At 58.4% G+C, this 5,486-nt stretch overlaps 2 non-coding genes across 2 annotated transcripts in view; both read left to right on the top strand.

Annotated features, from left to right (window-relative positions):
• Positions 1-1,889: 1,889 nt before the first annotated feature.
• On the top strand, positions 1,890-3,704 carry LOC142790601 (small subunit ribosomal RNA). The gene has a single exon (XR_012889631.1). It is a non-coding gene; the product is annotated as a small subunit ribosomal RNA (ribosomal RNA).
• A 1,719-nt stretch (positions 3,705-5,423) lies between these two features.
• The window catches only part of LOC142790667 (5.8S ribosomal RNA), a 153-nt gene continuing 90 nt past the window's right edge, over positions 5,424-5,486 (top strand). The window contains exon 1 of the ribosomal RNA XR_012889681.1: positions 5,424-5,486. This exon is cut by the window's right edge and continues 90 nt beyond it. This is a non-coding gene — a ribosomal RNA (5.8S ribosomal RNA).

Below are 5,486 nucleotides of genomic sequence, written 5' to 3'. Positions count from 1 at the left end.
TTCGCCGTTTGTGGCCGAGTGAGTGCTGGCACTCCGGCGAAGCCAAACGGGGCCGATTCCGGCACGATATCGGCGTCTTTCTACGTGCTCGCCGGCGACCGTCGCACGAGTACGGCAAAGTGCGTCTGCCGGGGCGGGGTTTGCGACGCGTACGCAATAGTGAGAACCGTCGCTCGGATGTTCGTCGTCTTTCGCCGAGCCAGTGCTGGCACTCCGGCGAAGCCGAACGGAGCCGATTCGGGCACGATATCGGCGTCTTTCCACGTGCTCGCCGGCGACCGTCGCACGAGTACGGTAAACCGCGTCAGCCGGGGCGGAGTTCGGGACGCCGATGCGAAAGTGGGAAGCGCCGCTCGGATCTTCGCCGTTTTTGGAGGAGTCAGTGGCGGCACTCCGGTGAAGCCAAGGTGCGCCAATTCGCGCACGATATCGGCGTCTTTCGACGTGCCCGCCGGCCACCGTCGCACGAGTACGGCAAACCTCGTCTGCCGGGGCGGGGTTTGCGACGCCGACGCAAAAGTGGGAACCGCCGCTCGGATGTTCGCCGTTTTTGGCAGAGTGAGTGCTGGCACTCCGGCGAAGCGAAAGAGCGTGAATGCGCCCACGAAAGTAGCGTATTTGGACGTGCTTGACGGCGACCGCCGCAGGAGTACGAAAAACCACGTCAGCCGGGGCGAGCGACCCACGGCGGTCTGGGTGCTTATCGCTGCTATTATAGGGGCACCCCGGCAGACGCAGAAAGAAAAAAAAAAAATGGGGACATGGCGTGCGTCACCGTGCGGCTTCGCAGCGTTGCCGAAGTCGCCGAGCCCTTCGACTGAGCCGAACGGCGGACAGGGAACGTTGGTCGGCCGTTCTAACCTGTCGGTGCCACGCCGAGACGTCGTTAAGGAAAACCGCGTCGTGGGCCTCTACGACGCCGTCGAGTCGTTGTACGTTTGGTGTCCAGCGTGTCGGCGGCGAGTAGCGGACACGTCGTTCACGACTTCGGTCTTTCGCAGTCGACGCGAACTTGCGGAGAGTCGTGGTGCCTCACGTTTTCGGCAGAAACCGCGGCGGAATTTTCCCGTGCGTGCGCGCACGACCTCGGTGCTGTGCCGTCAGCGTAGTGTTGCACAAACTCGTGGCCTACCCAAGGTGCGGTACGTTTGCGGCCGTATCCTCGGTGGGAATTTCGTGAGTAGGGTCGCAAATTCTACGACCTCGGCGGGTTTGAGAGCGACGTAGACTTGTGGCACGCTCAACGTGCCACACGTTTCGGGGCACACCCGCGGTGAAATTTTCTCGAGTACGCTCGTATTAGTGCCCAAGGAGGTCTGGGTACTTATCGCTGCTATTATGTGGGGGTTCTCGTGAGCGGCGTACGCGAAAGCGACCGGGTGTCTGATATGCGGCGGGCTTCGGCCTCGTCAAGCGTGTCCTCGGGTCTGCTCCAGGGGAATCCACGGCAGTCGTCTGCAGCCTCATCCGCTTGATGCGTTAGGGGCTGGTTGTCGGACGGTGCCGTTTTACCACGATATCGAGGTGTGTTCCGTGTCGTCCTCGGGCGATTCAGATGCGAAAGCGCCGAAGACGCGGGCGTGACCCGTCGTCTGGCGGCTTTGCAGTCTCGGCTCCGTTGCTAGTTCCGGCCGGTCCACCGACAGTGCAGCGGGCTTGGGCAACCCGCACGGCGCGACCGAGTCGATGCAACGAAAAAGAGCGAGCATGAACGTGCTTCTTGCCGCACGGCTCCCACTCGTCTTTCGGGAAGGTTGTGCCGTAGCGAGCTCGAACGCCGTCATCTCGGAGTGCAAAATAAGCGTGTTGGGGCGCCTGAAGGTGGCCTCCGCCGCACACAGACTGCGTCCGGCCCGCCGAAGGCGAGGACGGACGCGCAGTCGAACGATTACCTGGTTGATCCTGCCAGTAATCATATGCTTGTCTCAAAGATTAAGCCATGCATGTCTAAGTACATGCCGAAATAAGGCGAAACCGCGAATGGCTCATTAAATCAGTTATGGTTCCTTAGATCGTTTCTTCCTACTTGGATAACTGTGGCAATTCTAGAGCTAATACATGCAGTGAGCCTGGAGCCCTTTGGGTAACGGGTGCTTTTATTAGACCAAGATCGATCGGGTTTCGGCCCGTATTGTGTGGTGACTCTGGATAACTTTGTGCTGATCGCATGGCCACGAGCCGGCGACGTTTCTTTCAAGTGTCTGCCTTATCAACTTTCGATGGTAGGTTACTTGCTTACCATGGTTGTTACGGGTAACGGAGAATCAGGGTTCGATTCCGGAGAGGGAGCCTGAGAAACGGCTACCACATCCAAGGAAGGCAGCAGGCGCGCAAATTACCCACTCCCGGCACGGGGAGGTAGTGACGAAAAATAACAATACGGGACTCTTTTGAGGCCCCGTAATTGAAATGAGTACACTCTAAATCCTTTAACGAGGATCAATTGGAGGGCAAGTCTGGTGCCAGCAGCCGCGGTAATTCCAGCTCCAATAGCGTATACTAAAGCTGCTGCGGTTAAAAAGCTCGTAGTTGTATCTCAGTTCCAGACGAGTAGTGCATCTACCCGATGCGACGGCTCGGACTGAACATCATGCCGGTTCTTTCTTGGTGCACTTCATTGTGTGCCTCGAGATGGCCGGTGCTTTTACTTTGAAAAAATTAGAGTGCTCAACGCAGGCGAGTCGCCTGAATAAACTTGCATGGAATAATAGAACAAGACCTCGTTTCTGTTCTGTTGGTTTTTGGAATACGAGGTAATGATTAAGAGGGACGGACGGGGGCATTCGTATTGCGGCGCTAGAGGTGAAATTCTTGGACCGTCGCAAGACGAACTACTGCGAAAGCATTTGCCAAGAATGTTTTCATTGATCAAGAACGAAAGTCAGAGGTTCGAAGGCGATCAGATACCGCCCTAGTTCTGACCATAAACGATGCCAACCAGCGATCCGCCTGAGTTACTCAAATGACTCGGCGGGCAGCTTCCGGGAAACCAAAGTATTTGGGTTCCGGGGGAAGTATGGTTGCAAAGCTGAAACTTAAAGGAATTGACGGAAGGGCACCACCAGGAGTGGAGCCTGCGGCTTAATTTGACTCAACACGGGAAAACTTACCCGGCCCGGACACTGGGAGGATTGACAGATTGAGAGCTCTTTCTTGATTCGGTGGATGGTGGTGCATGGCCGTTCTTAGTTGGTGGAGCGATTTGTCTGGTTAATTCCGATAACGAACGAGACTCTAGCCTATTAAATAGGTGCGGGGTTCCCAGCACCTTACAACCTTCTTAGAGGGACAAGCGGCTCCTAGCCGCACGAAACAGAGCAATAACAGGTCTGTGATGCCCTTAGATGTCCGGGGCCGCACGCGCGCTACACTGAAGGAAGCAGCGTGTCTTTATCCCTGTCTGAAAAGACTGGGTAACCCGTGGAACTTCTTTCGTGATTGGGATAGGGGCTTGCAATTGTTCCCCTTGAACGAGGAATTCCCAGTAAGCGCGAGTCATAAGCTCGCGTTGATTACGTCCCTGCCCTTTGTACACACCGCCCGTCGCTACTACCGATTGAATGATTTAGTGAGGTCTTCGGACCGATGTCCGGCGCGGCCTTTCGGTTGCGCCGGTCTGTTGGAAAGATGACCAAACTTGATCATTTAGAGGAAGTAAAAGTCGTAACAAGGTTTCCGTAGGTGAACCTGCGGAAGGATCATTAACGGATTGTGAAGGGTGAGCGCCTCAGCTGCGTCTGCGCCCGACACTTTCTGCCGCTGACCCCGTTTGGACGCGGGGTCGGCTTTTCCCCACGGGGCTGCCTGAATGTGGAGCGGCACCCCGTGACAAATTGTTGCGCCCAGCGGACGCCAACACCGCGACCTTGGACGGTCGGCCAGGTGGCGGACGCGGGTACAAACGGCGCAACGCACTCATAGGTCGGCTTTCGACCCGCCACTGCACCGTGGCTCGAAGCGCTCGAAATGCGCGACCCGACCGCTGCGGGACCGCCTAGTACTGTAAACAGGAGCGGCGGAGCGCGAACGGCGAGTCGTGGTTACGTCGGTAGAAGGCGAGGCTGCGCGTTCCCGAAACGCCAGCCGAGTGCCCTCCCGACCGTTCGAGCGTGCAAGAACGAGACCCGACAATCGCGCGGCGACTGCCAAGTACGAGAGGAACGGCACAAGCGTCGGCGGTCGGTCAAGGAACTGGCGATGTGACGGGTCCGCTGTGCACCAGTGCATACCGTCCCGCCGTCCGCGGCAAGCGCCTCCGCGTCCTCGGGTGACGGAGGCTGCCGGTCGGTTCTTGCAGGCGAGGGATCTCGCTGGCACCGGTTCGCGTTGACGCGCGGCCGGTCATGGCACGGCGATGCGACGGCCGAGGTGCGCAGTACTCGATGGAGGAACCGCACGCTCCGATGACCGTCCCGCCCTCCGCGGCGTATGCGTACCGACCGTAATGGTTGCAGCAGCGCCGGCCGGCTTTTGAATTCGCCACACGAAACACGGTGCGAGATCGCGGTTAGGGGAGCGTCGACGTTGCCAGGCGTTTTGCTTGCTGCCGAGGGAAAGGCGGCACGGCCACGTCGCGCTCGTCGCGATTAGCGGGTCTGCGCGCTTTGGGAAGGTGCCGCAACGACTTGCCGAAAGAGGAAGCACGGAAGAACGAGGGACTTGGACGTCCCGACAATTGAACGCACTTGCGGCCAGGCCCTTGCTGGCTTCGTTCTTCCGCCTCGAGTAGGCTCGTACGCGGCTCCGGCGCCGAAAGTGGTCCTTGGCACCGACTTCGGTGGACGTGGGAAGTGCCGCGCAAGTACGGCGCGCCTGGCTCCACCTGTTGGCTAAAGTAGGCAGCCGGATCGGCATTTTGGTGTGCGGTGGCAAACCGTGGATGCGAAAAAAGCTTGTGCGATTTCGTGGAACAAAAAGCGGGGGTCCCCCTTTTTATGCGGAGGAGACCGACCCGCCTGCCGTGGTGAACCGCGACGCCACGGTAAAAACGGGAGAGGCTTGTCGATGGGACCGTGCATCCCGCGCTCCACGGAGGCCGGGAGGCGGCCGCCCGAGGAAATGTGTAGCCGTCGAGGCCCGCATCTGCGTGCACTCTTATCCAAATGGGTGTACCGCAGGCATTTTCTGGTTAGGCGGGCCAATGAGAGCGAGCACACAACGATACCTACGGGTCCGGCTTGGAGAACCGGCTTCGACGCCTCCCGAGTATTTATAGAGGGGTGGACCACGAAAGCACTCGCAAGTAGCGAAAGCGAAACGCCGTCCGAAACACACCGTTTGCTCGATTTGCGGCAGCCGAAAAAGGCGCGGCAGAGTTTTGGAGTCCAAGCGTGCGCTGAAAAGCGCCCTTCTTGGCCACTGTTTGGCCGAGTGCCAGAAACGTTTGGTTTTGACTGTACGGAATTGAACAAACACTTTTTCACGACTCTAAGCGGTGGATCACTCGGTTCTCGGGTCGATGAAGAACGCAGCCAGCTGCGAGACTT

This window comes from Rhipicephalus microplus, unplaced genomic scaffold, assembly GCF_043290135.1.
Source record: "Rhipicephalus microplus isolate Deutch F79 unplaced genomic scaffold, USDA_Rmic scaffold_117, whole genome shotgun sequence".
Taxonomy (NCBI): Eukaryota; Metazoa; Arthropoda; class Arachnida; order Ixodida; family Ixodidae; genus Rhipicephalus; species Rhipicephalus microplus.
The sequence above is the reverse complement of the archived record's forward strand: the minus strand, read 5'-3'. Positions and strand labels throughout refer to the sequence as shown.